Source organism: Narcine bancroftii, chromosome 9, assembly GCF_036971445.1.
Source record: "Narcine bancroftii isolate sNarBan1 chromosome 9, sNarBan1.hap1, whole genome shotgun sequence".
NCBI lineage: Eukaryota > Metazoa > Chordata > Chondrichthyes > Torpediniformes > Narcinidae > Narcine > Narcine bancroftii.
Window position 1 is genome coordinate 39,590,564 of NC_091477.1, and position 22,033 is coordinate 39,612,596.

Genomic DNA, 22,033 nt, shown 5'->3' on the forward strand with positions numbered 1-22,033 from the left:
CAGCCGTAGCTCTGAGACTGCAGTGCAGAAGGCTGGTATCTTGCCATTCTGCCACTGGTCTACTGATTCTGTGGGACAGGGAGTGCACAGACAGGACAGACGTATGGGATAGAGAGTCAGCAATGAGGTTGTTCTTGCCAGAAATGTGCTTGATAGCCACTGTGTACTCTGAGATACAAGAGATATGACAGTGCTGTCTTGCCGGCCATGGGTCAGACGCCTTGGTGAAGGCAAAAGTGAGGGGCTTGTAATCAGTGAAGACCATGAAATCCTGTCCTTCGAGGAGATAGCGGAAATGGCATACGGTGAGGTAGAGGGATAGCAGGTCCCTGTCGATTGCACTATTGCTTCTGTTTCTGTTTCAAGATCCTGTCTGATGAAGAAAGTGAGTGGTCTCCAATGTCTATCAATCAGCTGCTCCAGGACGCCGCCGATGGCCGTGTTTGATGCATTGACTGTGAGAATAGTGGGCACATCAACATGTGGATGCACTAGAAAAGTGGCATTGGCCAGAGCATCTTTGGCCTGGTTGAAAGCTGCCGAAGTCTCGCATCCCAGCTGAGATCTTTGGTCTGACCAGACAACAGCTTGAAATTAGGTCACATGATCCTGGCAGCTGATGGCACAAACTGATGGTAGAGTTGACCATCCCAATGAACTCCTGCAAACCTTTGACTGTAGTTGGCTTGGTGAACTTACGAATGGCTCCCAACCTTTGATGGACTGCCCTCTGTCGATTGATGCTGTGGCCAAGGAAATTGATGGCCATCGGGCCGAACTGTAATTTTGCTGAGTTGATGGCTGGGCTGTAATTGCTCAGTTGCTGGCAGAGCAGCTGCAGGTGTATTAGGTGCTCCTGTCATGAATGACTGGTGATGAGGATGTCGTCCAAGTAGATAAAAATGAAATCCAGGCAACGCCCCACTGAGCCCATGAGACTCTGGAAAGTCTGTGCTGTGTTTTTGAGGCTGAATGGCATGTGGAGGAACTTGAAAAGGTTGAACGGAGTGATGAGGACTGTCTTGAAGACATCGCTGGGGTGCACAGGGATCTGATGGTACCCCTGGGTCAGGTCAATTTTTGAGAAGATCTTTGCTTCGTGTAGATTGGCTGTGAGGTCCTGGATGTCGGCCATCGTGGCGTTGTTGAGCTGGTGGGAGTCCCCACAAGGTCTCCATCCCCCAGAAGACTTCTGCACCATATGTAGTGGAGAGGCCCATGGGTTGTCTGAGTGCCAAAGCTTCCCATATCCTCCATCTTCCTGAATGCTTCCTTGGAGACCTGCAGCTTGTCGGGAGGAAGCGTGCGTATCTGGGTATGTAGTGGTGGTCCTTGCATGGGGATCTGGTGCTGGACGCCATGTTTCAGGACTGTGGTAGAGAACCATGTTGCTATAATGCCCAGGAATCCTGCCATGATTCTGGCAAACCCATTGCCCAATAAAGTTACTGAGTCAAGGTGGCGGGCCGGGAACTTGGCTTCTCAAAGGGTGAAGGTCTGGAATTGACTAAATGGGACTCTTTCAGGTCCACCAGGAGCTGTGGGCTCAGAGGAAGTCTATATCCTGTAGGGGCTGAGACACATCAGCCAAAGTGAAAGTCCAGGTAAAACAGCAGGAGCTGAACTCAAGTGGGATGGTCCGCACCTCTTATGTGCGTATGCTGCTATTGTTGGTGGCAGTGAGGGAATGGCTCCGGCTTCCCAGCACGACTGTCTTGGTTTGATGGGGGAGGGGGAGCAAGATGCTGACCTCGGCCCTGTGTCCATGAGGAAATGCTGTTCTGAGTGCCGATCACATAGATCAAGGAGCCCGACCGTTGTAGCCATCAGCAATAGCTGGCCCTGGCTTTTCCCAGATGGGAGCGAGGTGGACAGCATGGCAGGCTCCAGAACCCTATTTTTGATGGTCGGTACACCACTGTTCTGATGTTGAGTCTCCAACTGCTGTGGCTGTCATCGGCTTCCTTGGTGGAGTGGGAGAGAGACAAGTCCTTGACGTAAAACAGCAACTAGATCAACTGACGCCCCGCCATATTGCCATAGGACATCTGCACATGCTGCTAACCTGCATGGGTTGGTGAAGTCATCCTCAGCGAGCAGTACATGGATGTCTTCTGGCATCTGTTTGAGAAATATCTGCTTGGACAGTAAGAAGGGCCTGTGCCATCCATTAATACTAGCAAATCATTCATAAGGGCGGATGGCATGCGGTCGCCCAGGCTGTCCATGTGGAGCAGCTGTGCCACTCATTTGCGGCGAGAAAGACCGAAGGTGGGGATAAGGAGTGCATTTATTGCTTCATACCCATCGGCAGCTGGCAGCTGATAAAAGTTGATGATTCATCCAGCAATCTCCTGGTCGAGCGACTGACCATGTAGTAATATCTTGTGGAGTCTGCTGTGATCTGCCTGACCTGAAACTGGGCCTCAGCCTATTCAAACCAGACTAGCAGCTGTGAGGTCCAAACGTTCAGCAGCTTCAGTAAGACTGCATTCTGTGTGCTTATATCTTATATCGAAAAATGCCATTTTGGACCATCAGGATTACCGCTGTGGTCAGTGTGCTGTGCAGCGAATGAAAGAAAAAAAAAACACACAGAAGCTGTGAGTGAGTTGAACCAACCAACTGACTTTATTGGAACTCTCTGAGAACTTATCAGGCCCACTTCCATGATCTTTTTCAGCTACTCCCACTGGGAGTATTGTGATGTCAGCTCAGAGTGAGCCTACACCTCCATGACCTGGTTCACTTGTAGATCAGTGCAGCCAGCTACAAAACTAACAAAAAACAGCTGAGCAGCTTATCCTGAGGGTTACATATATGTTATAGTTTTTGGTTTCAAATCAAAAAACCAAGGTATGACTATCTCATATGGAAGAGTAAATACATCTAATCACAATTGAAACATTTACATCCTATGAAAATAAAACACAAAAGGTCATCATCTACAATTATTCTGTCAATCCCTTTTTTTCTTCCTGTCTTACACTGCGATCCTTAGGCTGACAATATTTATTCTTCACCTGTTAGTCAAACATATTATTCAGTTATTCTCACATTTAACATTGGTGGGAGTTTTCTGGGCTTAAGTTGGTCACTATTTTTTCTATTTTGCAACAGCAATTACTCTGAAACTCCAAAAAATATGATGTGTGCTATCTTTCTTTTTTATCAAAATGTAAATTTGTCCACCAGTCGCGTTGGAGTTAATCTGTCTGTTGGATAATTTGTTTAGCATAAAATGCCTGCTTAATTACACATTTTTACTGGTCACAAGGCTCTGTAATTTGTGGCACTTAAAAGTACTGAAATTTACAACTGCTGGTGTTAGAAATATATGTATAAACAATGAAGCTTTACACCGCCAGGAAATGATTAGGACTGTTCCTTCTTGGAAACATTGACTCATCACAGCTTCTCCAACTGCTACTTCTTGTCCAGTGCCTTATCTGGTAAAGTGAACAACAGCAGAATTCTGCTACATGATTCAAATATCTTGAATAGGCTCTTCCCAATAAATGGGCCAGACCTTTCACCACACTGCCGTCTCCAGTTGCCTGTACCCGAGGTGCTGCTGTCTCTTCCAAAGTGGATCTGCACACAGTCATCTGCTAGAAGGCCAGTTCCCAACTCTTTAACAAGGTGCAAGGCAGCACACTGGTGAAATGGCTCTGACAGCTTGCAAAGTCTAGCCAAGTCTCAAACCTATGACTAATTTGACTTACAGCCTGCAAAAACTATAAAGTTAACAGTGCAAGATTAATTTTGCTTTTAGCGATAGATGTGTGCGCACACACACACACACCCACATATAGACACAAACACACATAAATGCATAAGCACAGACACAGGTCCACACACACACAGACTCACACATGTACGCATGCACACACAAAGAAACAGAGAGAGAGACACACAGAGTCACATACACAGATATATATGCTGACACACACACACATATATAGGCACAGACACAGGTCCACACACACACAGAACCATACACACACAGACTCACACATGTACGCATGCACACACAAACAGAGAGAGAGACACACACACACAGACTCACATACACAGACAGATATGCTGACACACACACACATATATAGGCACAGACACAGGTACATGCACACACAGGAAAGCACACACACAGATGCACACATATACACATGCTATTACGAGCTATTTTAGTGAAATGGGATTATCACTGTAAGGGGTAGTGTAGACAGGAGGAACTGAATGGTCACAGTTAACATTTAACATTTCACACAAACACCATCACAGCACAAGTCACAGCCCAGCAACAATTTTGATACATTGGAAGAACTGAGGGAAAGCTTGTCACGATCTGTTCTAGATTTGCAAGGACATTGTGATTTTGCAGGGGAGAACCATTCTGACCGCTGAAGAGAAAACAGCTTTTTGAAGCAACCCTTGTGGCCAGCCATTTTTGTGGAATTCAGAGCAAAGCATGTTCTGTGAATGATTGGGCCTTTTCAGTGGATTGACACGAGCCAAGTGGGTCTTTTGGGAAGCAAAGTGCTTCTTTTTGATTGTGACTAACAGTAAGGGTCACTTGGAGAGGCTGGTACCAGGGTCTTTGAAGCTTCATGGAGGCCACCCAGTTTGAGTCTCACCTACAAAAAGATCAGGAGTGTTATGGCCACAGCTCATGTGGAGGGATATTTCTTCAAAGGCAACGTAAGGAGAATTCGTGAGCCTGTAGCATCCACAACTCCAGTCTTCCCATCAGTTCAACATTAATTCTGGGCATCAAATTTCAAAGGCCGGTACTTCAACACTGAATTTAAAAGACTGAACTTTGAAGTAACTTTCTAGATTTTGGCCTGGACTGTAATAGATTGTGTATATCTCACACACACACACACACACACACACACACACACACACACACACACACACACACACACACACACACACACACACACACACACACACACACACACACACACACATTCACGAGTACACCTGTGTACAGTTAAGGATAGTTTAAGAGTAAGAAATAAAATTAGTGTCTTAAAATTAAACACTGGTTCATTGACTATGGTGCTTGTTACGCTCAGTTCATAACAATTCACATACAGAGAAACACAAACATACTGGCACACAGACTTTCACATATGCAGGCAGACAGAAAGACACACACATGCATAATTTAACGCATTGAAACTAACATCAAATAAAAAAGCACTCTCTTTTACTCTTAACAACTGATTTTCCCTTTCATGCCTTTTATTGTAATAGCCTATATTTGTAGAGTTTTGCAGGAAACCCTTCCTCACCATCAAACTCAGCTCTCGATCTCCACCCCTCTTCTAACCCAGGGTGCCTTGTTCATTCTCCCCAATCCCTTCCCTGATATCTGGTGCTTTCTCAATAACCCCACCCTGACACTGTAGTGCAGAGCCCACTCAAAGATAGAAGGTTAGGACCCAGCAATTTCTGGTCAATAAAGTAGAGATTGAGGCAATGGAGAATTTTTTTTTAAATTACACGAGTAATATCTGAAATTTAAGGAACAATATAATAGGCTGGTATTCTTTTGAAAATAGAAGATGGATAGGTCATTTGACATTCCGGTAATTTCTTAACATTATGAACTGTGCTGATGGAGTGCAGAATGAGTCAACGTTTTCACTTTGTAGGAATCCAGTAGAAAACCAATAATAATCTCATTGTTCAATGCAAAAGAAAAATTTTCTTAAAGACTACTAAGAATTTCTATTGAAATGGAATGTGAAGCTAATAACATAGGTACTGTACATTGAAAGGTAATTCAGTTATTTATACGAGAGATGATATTTGCAAACCGGTCACCATTGACCAGTAAGGTGGAATGGCCTGTCTTGATGATATGACTGAAAATTCTAACTCCAATGACACAAATGAGTCACAAGCTGGAACCTACTGGCTGTTCCATGTGGAATTCCTCACAACACTTCTACATATTTGTGTCTTGCGTAAATGTGTAAGTCTTGAACTTGGGATGGGGAATTCCACTGACGATTCCTGGCTGCATTCTACTCCCGGCTACACTGGCCACCCAGCACGTACTGCAGCTAAACTCAGAATAAGAATCAGAATCAGAATTTATTGCCGTGAACGAGTCACGAAATTCAGTGTTTTGCATCAGCGTCATAGTGTAAACATTCATATTATAAACCATCTTACAGCATTTCTATAAAAAAGTTAAAATAATAGTGCACGAAAAGTAAGGCAGTGTCTTTGGTTCATTGATTATTCAGGAATCTGATGGCAGTGGGGAAGAAGCTGTACTTGTGCCGTTGAGTCCTTGTCTTTAGGCTCCTATACCTTTTTCCCAATGGTAGCAGATTGAAGAGGGTGTGGCCTGGGTGGTGGTGGGGATCTTTGAGGATAAAGCCTGCTTTTTTAAAGACACCACCTCATGTAGATGTCCTTGATGAAGTGAAATCTGGCGACTGTGATGTTGCAGGCTGAGTTGATAACCCTTTGGAGTTTATTCTTGTCCTGAGATTTGGTGCCTCCATACTAGGGAGTGATGCAACCAGCCAGAATGTGCTCCACGGTACACCTGTAGAAGTTTACAAGAGCCTTCGGTGACATACCGAATCTCCTCAGACACCACATAAGGTATAGTCACTGGTGAGCCTTCTTTGTGATTGCATCAAAGTGGAGGCTCCAGGACAGATCCTTGGAGATGTTCACAACCAGGATTTTGAAGTTCTTGACCCTCTTCACTACTGAGCCATTGATGAGGACTGGGTCGTATTCCCCTGACCTCCTCCTGAAGTCCACAATCATCTCCTTGGTTTTGCTGACATTGAGTGCAAGGTTTCTGTCGTTACACCATTCAATGAGCTGATCTATCTCCCTCCTGTATGTTTCCTCATTGCCATTTGAGATTCTCCCGACAACTGTGGTGTCATCAGCAACTTGTAGATGGTATTGGAATTGTGCCTGGCCACACAATCATGGGTGTATAATGAGTAGAGCGGTGGGATAAGCACGCGTCCTTGGGGTGCACCTGTGTTGATGATCAGTGAGGAGGAGAAGTTGTTTCCAATTGGTATTGACTGTGGTCTTCCAATGAGAAAATCAAGGATCCAGTTGCAGAGGGGGCTAGAGAAGCCTAGAGTTTGTAGCTTCTTCACCAGCACTGAGGGAATAATGGTATTGAAGGCTGAGCTGCAGTCGATTAATTAACATCGAAATTTCACATCCAAAAATACAGAGTACTTATGGATATATGTTAAAAGTCAATAAGATACATTACACTTAAATCATAACATTTCATCCAAGGTACTCCACATTTTAATCAGATTATATTGCATTGATATTTTATTATTTTATTATAAAAAAGGAAAATATAAATCCACTACCAAGAAAGAAGTTGTTTGGCCAAACAAAAAGGAAGACAGAATTCTTATCAGAGAGATAAATTACCTCATTAGTGAACATTTCTTCCTTCATAACAAATCAAAAATTATAAAAGTAATTCCAAAAGGGACCCACAGGGTCTGAAAATTTGAATTCAAATCGGAAATTGAGCATCTAATCTTCTCTAAATTTAAACATGACATGACGTCACATAGCCATTGAGCATGATGAGGTGGGGTAATGTCCTCCAATCTAAGCAACACCGCCCGCCTAGCCATAGGAAAAATAAAAGCTAAAACATGTAGTTAGATGCCATTAAAGTTATTGTCTCCGACTATACCAAATAAAGCAGTTAAGGGAATAGGTTTAAAACATGCAAAGAAAGTTTGAAATACTTTGTTCCAATATTTCTCAAGACTCTGACATGTCCAGAATGCAGAAATTAATGAAGCATCTCAATTGTTGCATTTAGATCTTTGATTATTTCAAAATTATTTTTAAGGAATTCAATTATTTAAATGCTTAACCAATTCTAAAAATTTCTGAACACTAAAGATTATCAAAAAATTAGAGCATGTGCAGATGCTGGGGTCTCATGCAGTACCCAATATTGCTAGAGTAACTCAGCAGGTCATCCATAGAAAGTAAAAGACAGTTAATGTTTCTGGCCTGAGCCCTTTTTCAGGAGTGCCAGAAATTAGTAGATGTCCAAGTAAGAATGAGGGTGGAGTGGTGGAGAAGGAAGGGGCTGCACAAGTCAGCAGGCGATAGGTGGATACAGGTGGGAAGGGTAAGTAGAGAAAGGATGATGTACCATCAATAATTCACAAAAGGCTGAGTAGTCAAACAATCAGGCTTTTAATAGCTAATGTCTGGAGCACTAACAAATAACCATCCAGCTCCTTGACTGATCAGAGCAAAAAGTAGAAGGGTGGCTTGCAAGGGGCTATGGGTAGGATTGGACTCATCAATAGCAGCCAATTACAGTATAACAGTGGTTTACCACAAAGGAGTTAGGAGGAGGTAGGGGAAGACAGCAGAGAGAGCTCTCTGATAATACAAGGGGATGATGAACTGGAGGAAATGAAGCAGAGGAATGAGGGGAGAGGGAGAGGGAGAGAGAGAGAGAGAGAGAGAGAGAGAGAGAGAGAGAGAGAGAGACTGAGGAAGGGCTTCACAGAAATTGATATTGACATATTGATGATATTGTGATTTTTGCCACCTAACAACTTTTCCACTTATTTTGCTTGGAGGCCTTTTGCCAACCCATCCATTTGATTCATATGGTAGTTCAGCCACATTTTACCCCAAAAATGATTTACATAAGCTGAAATTGGGGTATTGGTAAAGAATACATCTTCATATTTCTATTTGCCGTTGTCAGAATTTCTAGTTGATCCTGAAGTACATTTTTCACTTTTATTTTGTTTGAAAACCTATTTTTAAAGTAGAGTGTCAAAGATGAATGAAGTGCATGCTCACAGATCTTTTGCAGCAGCTACATTGGGATTTATTGCATTCTTTAGTACAATCTCCTGCACTTTGGATAGGGCCAGTTGACAATATGCCATGGAGGACATCTTCTTGCACTGGAAGGCAAATAGGCTTTGGGCAGACCAAAACATATCTTTCACTGAATTGATGATTGTCCAACAGCAGTCAATTCTGAACAATAGGGTTGTGACAAGACTATCTCCCTGGGATAGATTTCCAGCACTAGACCCCACATACTGGGATCCACAAAAACACATTCCATTTAAGTAATGCTGAAGCTTGTTGCACACCTGCTGTGATAACCTGCTGGAATAAATGGCCCAAACTATTCGCTAGCGTCCAATACACAATCTAAAACATTTCCAGGCATGCACCGGTCTGCAGGTCCAGGGTCCTTAATGAGTTTATGTTCAGGTATGTGGAAAATCTGTAAAGGAAACCACAGACACTGGTAATCATACTACAATAACATAATTTTTCTTCGTGAGTCACTTTTCATTGCATAGCATAGAAGAGAAAATGGTGAATCAAAGCAATTCAATTTCTAGGCATGAAAACTGGTGGATGATTTCACTTTCCGCAGTGGACATTTTGAGCGATATGTAGGGAAAAGATAACATAGCACCACCTAGTGTTGTGATTGCAGGCAATAACCATTTAATGCTGGGATTCCCATCAGAACATCACCTGCTGATGAGATAATAGGTTCATGTTTTGTCTGCATTGAATTGGAATAATTACATGGAAGGCTTATCATAGTTGTGCAAGATCTTTAACATAAAGGCAGTCTGTTCATGATCCCTTCTCTTAGTATCTCAGAATTTTCCAGGAGTTCCATTTGGTATGTCAGGAGATTATTTGGAAACTGAAGATGCCAAAGGATCAAATAAAAAAAAACATTTTTGAAAGATTTATTACATTAATATTTTTTAAATGTCAGGCTGTCTGATATCATGCTGTGAATATTAGCAAAAGAGGACATCTGGCATCTCAGTTCAGTGAGATTAAGCAACTATTCAGAAACTATTTCCATCAGGCATTGTGCTAGCATAATACTTGTCAACTCTCAGAGCTGTGAAATATAACACACAGATAGACATTTTGTAGTTACAGTCATTGACAAGCCTTGTGCAACAAACTCTCAGAGTAAACATGCCTCACAACTCAATCTTTCCTCATAGCACAAATTATCTCCTGGTTGGAGACAAAAGAATTCCCATGGATAGGGACAACTTTGTATGCTTTTGAAATTTAGGAATGAACAAGTTGCTTTTCATTTTGCTCATTATTACTTGTGTCATGTCTGTTGGTCCCAAAGCATTGTTGGACTATTTTTACACATTGCTGCATTAATGTTTGTTCAGAATTTCTGATAAGTAACAACTTTGCTGGTCCAGTTCTTAGATGTACCTGCAATGAGTTTTTTTCAATGGGAACTGCTTCTTCTAGTTTGACTTGCTCATTATGAAATTTATGAATATATATATATATATATATATATATGGGACAGTTGGTGTAGTGGATAGCTCAAAGCCTTTACAGAGCCAGCGATCGGGACAGGAGTTTGAATCCCGCGCTGTTTGTGAGGAGTTTATACATTCTCCCTGAGTGTGTGGGTTTTCCCCAGGGGCTCTGGTTTCCTCCCACCATTCAAAACGTACTGGGAGGTGTTGGTTAAAATTGGGTTTTAATTGGATGGCATGGGCTCGTGGGCCAAAATGGCCTGTAACCATGCTGTATGTTAAATAAATAAATAGAATCTATATACTCTGTGTGTGTGTGTGTGTGTGTGTGTGTGTGTGTGTGTGTGTGTGTGTGTGTGTGTGTGTGTGTGTGTGTGTGTGTGTGTGTGTGTGTGTGTGTGTGTGTATATACATATATATAGTTAGCAGAGAAGTGCTAACAGAGACAGGTAAGTATTGTTTTTATGCCATTCGGTTCCCCTGCAATACTCTGTCAATGCCCTATATGTTTCTTACCATCTCAGTAGCCATGTCTACAGTATAACCATAACCATTTACGGAGCGGAAACAGGCCATGTCGGCCTTTCGAGTCCGCTCCGGTTCACTAGAACAACTCCACTAGCTGAAACCTCTCGCTCACCGCCAATAACTCTCCTACCCCCTCACCTCCATGTACACATCCAACCTTCTCTAAAATGACAGAAGGGTCCCTGCCGCAACTATCTCAGCTCGAGTCTTTTGCAGAACTCTCATGACTTTCAAAGCACCCACTCACCCACAATGACATGCAAGCAGTTTATCTTTACCTACGAGATCTGCATTTTCAATGCGAGTTTTAAGAATAGGAAGAACGTATTTTGGTCTAATGCAAAGGTTTGCGGAGGAGCTAGTGGAGTTGTTCAAGTGTACGGATTTGAAGGGCCAACATAGCCTGTTTCCGTGCTGTAAACAGTTATATGGTTATATGATTATGGTATGCACACAATTATATTTTTAGAAAATTGGTATATTTGTACATTTAAATCTTTGGACTCAAATAAAATCACTTTTTAATGAGTGGCAAGTGGTCTACTATAATATGTAATGCTGAAATCATGAATGATGCCAAAGATTGGGGGATGGTCAAGTTATATACATGGCTGCTTATGGGATTAGCCATGATGGTGGAAGGGAGTAAGGCAAAGAAGGGATGCCAGTTTGATGTCAGATGGGTAGGTTCCTCGAGTCTCCAACTGCTGGAAGCAACTGAGCATCCTGGGTAGCAAAGCCTTTGGGTCTGCTAGCACCTTCTGGTGATGAGGCTGTAGAGGGCTCCAAAGTGCAATGAGCAAGTGAGAAGCAATAAAATGTTGATCTGATCAGCAAAGTTAACAAAGAACTTCACTGAAGAAAACCGTTTGCAGAATCACTCCAGAAAGTGTGTTTGAGGCTGCAGTATACATTACAATATTAGAAAGCTAATTCATCTCCTGGGAGAAATGAAGACAAAGGAAGAAATAATTTGTTCTGCTGAAGGAGCAAGAAATAAGCCATTGTGTCGATTGCTGTTATAGTTTCAATAGCTAGCATTGTTGCAGGAACTATAAAAAATGCTTCCATAACATTCCATAAATGTGTCAAACTAAGGCCAAACAGCTTACACTGCACTGCAATGTTTTCCATGGAAAATACTATAAAGGAAACTCAAGTCACTAACCTGAATATATTGAAAGTCTCCATGGATTCATCACAGTCAATGGTTTTTTCTTCAGGGGCATTGCAGGAGGATGCCTAACCTGTCTCCTTCAGATTCTCAGCAGCCATCCACCTTTTCTACTATTGTACTTTAAAGGGACATCAAGAGAATAGTTTAACATTTATAAATGATATTGGTGTGCTTCAAAATTCTGGTCATGTTTGGACCAAAGGCATGATGGGTTTGAGAGTCAAATGATCCCCATTCCTCAAAAGCTCATTTTGAGCATTGCTGATGAGGTTAATATTGATATAAAGCAACAAAATATTATATCTTTGATGATAATGATTATTCTATTTTTTCAAAATTCCTCACATTTTGGGAAAGCAGGAAAAATAATTCCTTTATTGAAATTGCAGAGGTGGGAGAAGGAGGGGCATAAAAATACATGTAAAAGTTGTCTTGGTGGGGGGGAAAGAAAAGGTTAGACAATATTATTAAAAGATATGACTCCCAGTTCAAAGTTCTGATTTATTGTCAGAGTACATACATGAGATCACTTTCAACCCTGAGATTTTTTTCTTCCATGTAGGGCCAGCAGAATTTCTATTATCAATAACTATAAACTGTGCTCAATAAGAGAGAGAGAGAGAGAGAGAGAGAGAGAGAGAGAGAGACACACACACACAAAAGAGAAAAATGTAAACAAAAGAAGAAATGTAAACAAACTAGCTGTGGAAATAAAAAAAATAATAAATATTCTGTTATAAATAATGTACTCTAGTGGGCTGCTGAATGCGCCACGCCCGAAGCGGTGACCTGACACCGGGAGCCCATGGCCTACACAGCTGGCTGAGATAGGCTATGTACTTTGAAGTCAGTGGTCAACTCAGCAGCACAAGGCTTCAGCACCCCACTCCGATGGGCTGGCCATCAGTGTTGAATTCACTCCCGTAGTGTGTGTCTCTTCTTTGAGCATAACCTCTCCAGCAGTAGCAGCTGCTATAGTACAAAGTAAGAGTCCTTAAATGAGTTTCAGATTAAGTTTAGGAGTCTGATGGTTGAGGGGTAGCAATTGTACCTGAACCTGGTGGTACGAGTCCTGTGGCACCTATACCTCTTTTCTGATGGCCACAGCAACAATAACAGAGCATGTCGTAGATGGCATGGATCCCTGATGATTACTGCTGCTCTCCAACTGCAGTATTCCATGTAGATGTTCTCGATGGTGGAGAGAGTTTATGCCTGTGATGTACTTGGTTGCATCTACTACCTTTTTCAGGGCTTTCCGGTCAGAGCTGTTGGTGTCCCTGTACCAGGATTATAGAATGCATTGAAAAGTCTGAGGTAATCTAGGAAAAGCTGCATGATTTGTGAAAGGGAAATTATGGCTGACCAATTTGTTGAGTTCCTTGAATGAGAAGAACTGAGGAATGTACTGTATTTTTATTTCCATGGATCATATTAAGGTGCTGGTTTAAGGGCTAACATGGGGAAAAATAAGATCACGATGTAGGGGATGTGTCTATAAGACTAGCCAGCAAATAGGAATCAGAGGGGAGATAAATTGGGTCTTTTTCCTGGTTGGAAAGATGTAATGAGTGGTGTGCCATCGGATTTGCTGCTGGAGCCTCAATTTTCATTATGGAAGTAGACCATTTGGTTCCATTTCCAAGGGATGCAACAAGATCTTGACCTGAAACATCAGCTATTCCTTTATCTCCACAGGTTATCTCCAATGTTTGGAGTTCTTCCAGAGATATAAATACATTTGACTAATTTCTCCCATCAAACGAACCACCTCTATACCCAGACGTTAACATTCATTACACCCCTTCTATTTCAAGAATGGCCCTTTTTGAGTATGGAGGACCTACATAATATTTCATTCATAGCCTCACCAGTACTCTATGTAATTGCAGTAAGATATCTTTGCTTTTGTGCTTAAGACCTTTTGCAATGAAGACCAACAGAATGTTGCCTTCCTGATTGCTTGGTGGACTGTACATTAACTATCAGTGATTCATCTTCGATGATATCCATGTCCTTCTGAGGATCAACATCTTTCAATTTATCCATTACCCCACCTTTTTATTGTGTCTTCCACAGTAGATGAACTCATACTTTTTTTCAGAATATATTCAATCTGCCATGCCTTCACCCATTATTTTAACCTGTCTCTGTGCTTTTGCATCTTCTTTATTTGCTCTCTCAACTCATATTTGTCACTCACATTAGTGTCATCTGCAAACCTGGATATGTTACACTTGATCCAGTCATTGAAATCATTTTGTGAACAGCTGGTCCCAGCACTGATCTCTGTCCTTGCCCAATAGACACAGCCTCCCAAGACAAAAGTGACCCAAATTTGTTTCCCTCTCATTGTTTTTCATTTATTGACTAATCCTCCATCCACTTTGGTATAATACTCCTAATCTCATGTGCTTTAATTTGATTTAATAATTGCTCTGAGGCCCCAACTGGATGTCTTGTAAAAGCACAAAAACATCACATTGGCTGTTTCCCTCTTATCTATTTTGCTAGTTACAACTTCATAAAATTCCAATTTCATAACTGACATCTGATTTACTTTAAATACCTAATATTTCAATTGTTTTTCTTCTTGAAAACTTCCTCAATGAAAAATAGTCAAAAAATCCAGAAATATCTCCCAAGATTTTCATCCTCTATTATACACATTCAAGACTTTGCCAACAACTTTTATCAAAGACTATTTCCCTTTCATAAATCTACATTGATTATTTTCCAAGTGTCCTCTTACAAGTTTTTTTAAAAATAGACTCTAATAATTTCCCATCAGGGTAGCTGGTCTGTAGTTCACTATTTTTGTCTCTCTCAATCCTTTCTAAAATAGCTAATTGGGTGTGATTGGGCAGGATGGACTCTTGGGCTAAAAGGGCCTGTTACGGTGCTGTATGTCTAAATGCAAAAAAAAAAATTAAAATAGTCATTTCCACTTTCAAATCTGTAGGAACCAATCTAAAACCTCTGTAACTTTGGAAGATGCCAACCAATGCATTCACTATCTCCCTTAGCCACCCATTTCAACATCTTGGGATGCAGATCATCAGGCCCTGGGAAGTTACTGCCTTTCAGACTTATTCATCTCTTCAGTCTGATGCCTTATACACTCTAGACCTGTGACCCTTCACAATTACTGGGACACTTGTCCTATCTCCTTCTGTGAAGTCAGACACAAAATGTTTGTCTAATTTCCATCTTCTTTCCTTATTTTCCAGTCTCTTTTTGTGGATTAACCATTGTTAATCTTTTCCTGTTGAGATATCTGGAGAAGCATTTACCATTTATTTTTATGACTCCTGTTAGATTGCGAATTCTAGTTTCCTTTTTTATAGCAGCTTCTTGGTCCTCCTTTGAAGAATTCTGAAATTTCCCCACATTTCAAGCCCTTTTTTTTATTCCATGAAACATTATGTTTTTCTTGCTTATCATAATTGGAACATATTTCCAGTTGAATTTTAGTGTCTTAAACAGAATATTCAATTGTTAACTAAAGATAAATTCTTCCACATTAGCCAATGGAAAATATGTTTTGGAACTGCTTTCAGCTTCAGATGTGTTTTGTTTCATAACTGACATCTGATTTACTTTAAATACCTAATATTTCAATTGGTTTTTCTTCTTGAAAACTTCCTCAATGAAAAATAGTCAAAAAATCCAGAAAGATTTTCATCCTCTATTATACACATTCAAGACTTTGCCAACAACTTTAATGAAACTCTGATTTTCTCTTTCAAATATATATATTTTTTAAAGTGTTGCCCAAATTTCAGGAAGATTTAGTACAGCAGAAATCTAAACGTATCAGTAACCCAATCCAGACAAACTGCAAGGACTGCATAACATATCATTCATTCATTATGGCAGATGCATTGGATTTCATGAAATTGTAATTATAGCTATGCAAACTTTTCCTTTGAATTGCAAAATGAAGTTTAATTGTGAATAATTTAGCTGTATTTTTTTTGCACATTAAACTTTTAAATACATAATAATGGAGAAAATTAAGTATTTAAAGGTAAAAATACCCAACATTCATCTTATTTGATTTGGTCAACATTTGAATTAGTAGAACTAATCAGGAATCTATGTGGCAGAACTGCAGACTTTATCCCTAAAATTTGTACTAGAAAGAATATAATTTTTTTGGGATGGCATCTGGGGTTGGATATAAGAGCATGGGACAGCAGAATAATAATTATTCAGTGCAATAAGGACAGGCATGTATGCACATAAAAGGATGATGTCACTTCTCTCCCTTTCCATTCCAAAAAGTAGTCATGTTTGAATTCCTACATACTTCATGTCTATGTTTTGGCATATATCATATTGCGGTAGTTTCATATTTGTTTTTAATGGTGTGGGAGAAATGTAATTAAAGCATATCAGCTTACAGCTGATAAATTACTTACTAATAGAAATAGTAAAAAATCCACATGACAAAAATATATAATGGGCTTATGTTGAATGAATATATTAATTGACATTTGGTTCTACTTTGCAATATAGTAATATCTATCATGGTCCAATAATTGTGAGACACCTTTCCAGAAGTATCAAGCAGATGTTCCAGAGGTATTGTCACCAAAACAGTTTCAATGTTCGAGACCATTATAATGTATGGTTTTGCCTTTTGAGATCCTATGTTATCTGTGCATTGTATTTATCCACTGAACAGCTGTAAATTCTCAAACTTTAATATAAAAGGATCACATTCCCTTCACTATAATCAATGGGAGTGCATCAGCGAAATGGTTTAATTGCTTCACCATTTGCTTGATGTGGTCTCAAATGTGTTTGTCACATAATTCTAGCCTCGTGATGAAACATGATAGGGCGATAGATCGAGTGACTGGAGCAACTGTCGGCAATACTCGTGCAGTTTTAGATTCTTCCCCTCACAGTTGTTCAGGAAACTTATCCTTACAGGGTCCATCTGGGCCCAGTATGCAATAGCAAAGGCTCAGAATGACAGTTATGCACATGTTAATTTTAAGCCACACCAGTGGAATCCACAATATTTAAGAATAGTCTCTTGTCAGTTTCCTGTTTCCCCTTTATACTTCTAACTCTATCGTTATGCTCTGAAAATCTTAAAATACTGGACAGCTCCTTGTTTTGTACAGATCCTGGGGATGATATTTGTGTATTAAAATTATCTTGTTTATTATTTCTTAGGAAAAATATTTGGCAATTATTTTCAACCATGTTATTTATCTGTAAGCTACACTGCTAGGGTAGAATGATTTGCGCTGTTCATCAAACATGAAATATGTCACCCTTGGCTCAGTCACAACACTCTCATCTCTGACTCAACACATTGTAAATTCAAGCTACACTTCAAAGATGTGAGCAGATTATGCTGAGGGAGTGCTCCTAAATTGTTATCCTTCAGATAAAATGTTATGATGAGGACCCAGCTTTGCTCTTTGAATAAATTCATGATTTTCCCTTGATTTTTTGGCTATTATTAATCCCTCAACCAAAAATCATAAAGAAAACAAAGATATTAGGTCACATAAATCATCAACGTCAGTGGGATTGCATTGCGTGCAAACCTTGTTCCTACGTTAGCTTTCCTTGTGAATGTAGGTGCATTTCCAACTCACTTCAGGGGGAGTAAAGAGTTTGGAAGTCCTGATGTCCAGAACTTCATTTTACATTCTTTGTCAAACTCAGAATATGGACAAACAGTATGTTGGAATCTAATTCTTGGAGTGGTGGGAGTAGAGAGAAGTTACATATGAAGAGTGGTGAAAGCAAACCAGAAAAACATGGGACAGAACTGTTTCTACCCCAGAAACACACTGGGGTAGAAGAACATTGGTACTGCCATAAACACCAGAAGTATAATTAATCCAAAACAGAAAAAAATGATGATGGTTAAATAACTTGACACATATGGAAAATATTTTGTGTGAACTCATCTGTCTAAAACATTTTAGTATGTGTCTAAAACATTTCCTTGCTGAATAAGCAGGATGAATTAACTGTATTCATGTGGACAATAGATCCTTAGATGAAAAATGTATCAATTACCTTTAGGTGTGGCTGCATTTAAAATAGTCAAGTGGGTTACCATGGATACAGAAATATAATGGAGCATGGGCTTGACAAAGAAACCTCATAATGATAAATTAGGGGAGAGTTAACTGTTAAAACTATAGATCTGCATGAAACTAGATTCTAACATTTTCTCAACTAACTTTGCAACCTAATAGACACTTTATGAAGTGTCCATATTTGCAGAGGTGGATCTTTTTCGACATAGAATACAAGACATTGCACTTGGGATATTTACAGGCCTTCAAACAGCAAGTTGACCTGGTGCAGGTAAGTGTAAAACTTGCTTCTTGTTTCTGATAAATCAACTAAGGTAAGGCAACAATACCTACACCTAATTTTTATTCATAAATTTATTACAAATGTTAAGTTTAAGTTCAAATTCATTTATCATCTGATTGTAACAGTACAACCTGTTGAAACAACATTCTCTGGTCAACAGTGCAAAAATAGTGCAAACACACATTCAGACATAACACACATACAGACATGCACAGAACCAATATATCTGTACCTGTCTTATATAGTGTACATATGTTAAAAACAAATATTAATAAATACTAGAGTTACAGGGACAGGTTTTAGCAATTACAGCAGATATTCAGTAGTCTCATTGCCTGTGGGAAGATGTTGTTCCTCAGCTTGGTTGATCCGGCTCTAATACTTCTGTATCTCTTTCCCAACAGGAGTAGCTGGAAGATGCTGTGTGCAGGGGTGATAGGGGTTGTCACAGATGTTGCGAGCTCTCTTTAAACTATGATACTGGTAAATCACATTGATGGGGAGGAGGGAGATTTCAGTGATCCTCTCTGCCACTTTTATAGTTCTGTGGATAGACCTCTGATCTGATGCTTTACAGCAACTGTACCATACTATGATACATCCGGCCAGAATGCTCTCGACTGGCTTCTGTAGAAGGTTGACACAATAGTGGCCGATAGCCTTTCCTTTTTCAGCCATCTAAGGAAGAGAAGTCGCTGTTATACCTTCCTGACAAGAGAAGAAATGTTATATGTCCAGGATGGGTCACTTCTTAAGGGGACTCTAATGAACTCTCTCCATTACTGAACTGTTAATGTATAGTGAACAGTGGTCATCTCTGGTCCTCCTAAAGTCTACATTCATCTCCTTTGTCTTAATCATGTCGAGACTCAGGTTGTTATTCATTTTTTAATTTTTTTTAAATTTTTCACACTGTGAACCATATTGACCAAAATACACATAAACATTTCCCTCTTGAATATTAAGAGTGTCATTTTCTCCCTTTCCCCCCTCCCTTCCATCCCTTCTTCACCCCCCCCCTCCCCACCCACTCAATGTTCAACATATGTGATACATTAAACCCATTAAACAATGTCATCACACAATGAAAATAAACAAGAAATTTGTGTCATCTACTTTTACACACTCGGTCAGTTCATTTCGTCTTCTTCTTCTTCTGTCATTTTAGGTGGTGGAGGTCCGCGATAGGACTTCTCTGTTGTGTTCCATGTACGGTTCCCAAATTTGTTCGAATACTGTGATGTTATTTCTTAAATTATATGTTATTTTTTCCAATGGAATACATTTATCCATACCGTTGCTGTATTCTCAGGCTATCTTCTAATTTCCAGGTTGACATAATACATTTTTTTGCTACAGCTAAGGCTATCATAATAAATCTTCTTTGTGCTCCATCAAAAAACAGTATCAGGCTGATGTTTTCGCTGTAAGAAGGAAATGGGAACAACAGTACATGCAATTTGGGCATGTGAGAAAGTGGAAAAGTTTTGAGAAGATCTAAATCAGGTATTAAATAAAATCACAAAAAGCAACATATCAAAAAATCCAGAGATCTTTCTTCTAAGTAATATAAGAAGTAAAACCTGTTATTCTTGCAGAATTTCAGGAGATATTCCACTTCTTCTCTGTATTGCAACTCATCGTTTTTGCTGGCGAGGCCGACGACTGTTGTGTCATCTGCGAACTTGAAGACTCTGTTGGAGCTGGATCCGGCTTTGCAGACATGAGTCAGCAGCGTGAATAGAAGCGGGATGAGCACACAGGCCTGAGGTGCGCCTGTGCTCAGTTTGAAAGTGCTCAACCTTTTGTTTCCAACTGAACAGACTGCAGTCTTTCCGTTAGAAAGTTGAAAATTCAATTACAGAGAGAGGTGTTAATTTCAACTGAGCACACCTTCTTTACCAGTCTCTGGGGATACTGAATGCAGACTGGGAGCACATCGGCTCTCTCTGCCGCAATAGCGTGAATCTCCCAGTTTCAATTCTCCATCTCATTCCCTTGCTGATATGTTTGTCCATGGTCTCATGTATTGCCAGATTGAGACCATCTGTAAATTGGAGGAACAACACTTCAACTTCTGACTGGGAACGCTCCAGATGGCATTAACATTGACTTCTCTGGCTTTTGTTAAATGCCCCACCCCCTTGCTTCCCCTGTCCCCTCTCAATTCCTTGTCTCTTTTTGCACAGACATGATCAATTCTACCTAGCCCTTTATCACATCCAATTAACACCTTTTATTGGTCTGGATTCTTTCTGATATATCCTACTTCTGCCTTTTTAAAATTTTTCCATGAAGAAGGGCTCAGGCCCAAAATGTCAGCAATATATCTTTGTCTCCTGTAGATGCTGCATAGACCAGCTGAGTTTCTCCAGCATTTTGGGTTTTTTTAACTATAATCACAGCATCTGCACCCTGTCGTGTTTCTCTGAGGATTAAACACCTCGCTGAAGTCAATGAACAGCAGCCTTATGTATGAGGGTCGTTCTCCAGGTGGGTCATGGCAGAGCAGAGGACAAGGCTATAGCATTGTCAATGGAAAGATTCTGCCTATAGGTGACTTGAAATGGGTCCAGCGTCTCCAGGACATTCCATCAATAGGCGCTCAAAGCATTTCATAATGTGAAGGTCAGTGCTACTGGGTGGTCATCATTAAGGCATGTTGCTATCGCACACTTTGATGGCAGCTGCCTTGAAACCCATGGAGATGATGGACTACTACAATAATAATTTCTGTCAGTTGGTCAGCTCAGTCCTTTGTTATCCGACCAGGTATATTGTCTGACCCCGCTGCCTTATGTAGGCTCACCCTGGATAGGATGCTCCTTTCCTTGGCCGTAGCTATGCAGGAGGCCTGTTCTTCAGGGAGAGAAGGAACTTTCTTTGACGCCTGGCATAGAAGATGTTCAGTCTGTCTGGAAGGCAGATGTTGTTGTCGTTAACTCGCAAGGATGGCCTGTAATCTGTTATTGTTTTAATACCCAGCCACATGGGCCTCGTACCACTGATGTCGCACATATGACAATGGATCCTCCATGCATACCCATGCTTTGCCTTCTGGATTGCACGGGAGAGTTTAGACCTGGCTGATCTTAGTGCCAACTTTCTCCTGTCCTGAGGGCGATATAAATTATATATAAGATATTATAATAATAAATAATTTGATCAGACAGTTATGACATATTAAGTTTGTAATGGTCACAAAAAATGTCTTACATAAAAATAACCCTGCCTATATTGAATAGTTTCAGTTAGTTCATGTTGTTAATATTCCAGAGCTGTTTCACTTTTCCTCCATTCTTTCTTTGGCTTGGCTTCGCGGACGAAGATTTATGGAGGGGGTAAAAAGTCCACGTCAGCTGCAGGCTCGTTTGTGGCTGACAAGTCCGACACGGTTGCAGCGGCTGCAGGGGAAAATTGGTTGGTTGGGGTTGGGTGTTGGGTTTTTCCTCCTTTGCCTTTTGTCAGTGAGGTGGGCTCTGCGGTCTTCTTCAAAGAAGGTTGCTGCCCGCCAAACTGTGAGGCGCCAAGATGCACGGTTTGAGGCGTTATCAGCCCACTGGCGGTGGTCAATGTGGCAGGCACCAAGAGATTTCTTTAGGCAGTCCTTGTACCTTTTCTTTGGTGCACCTCT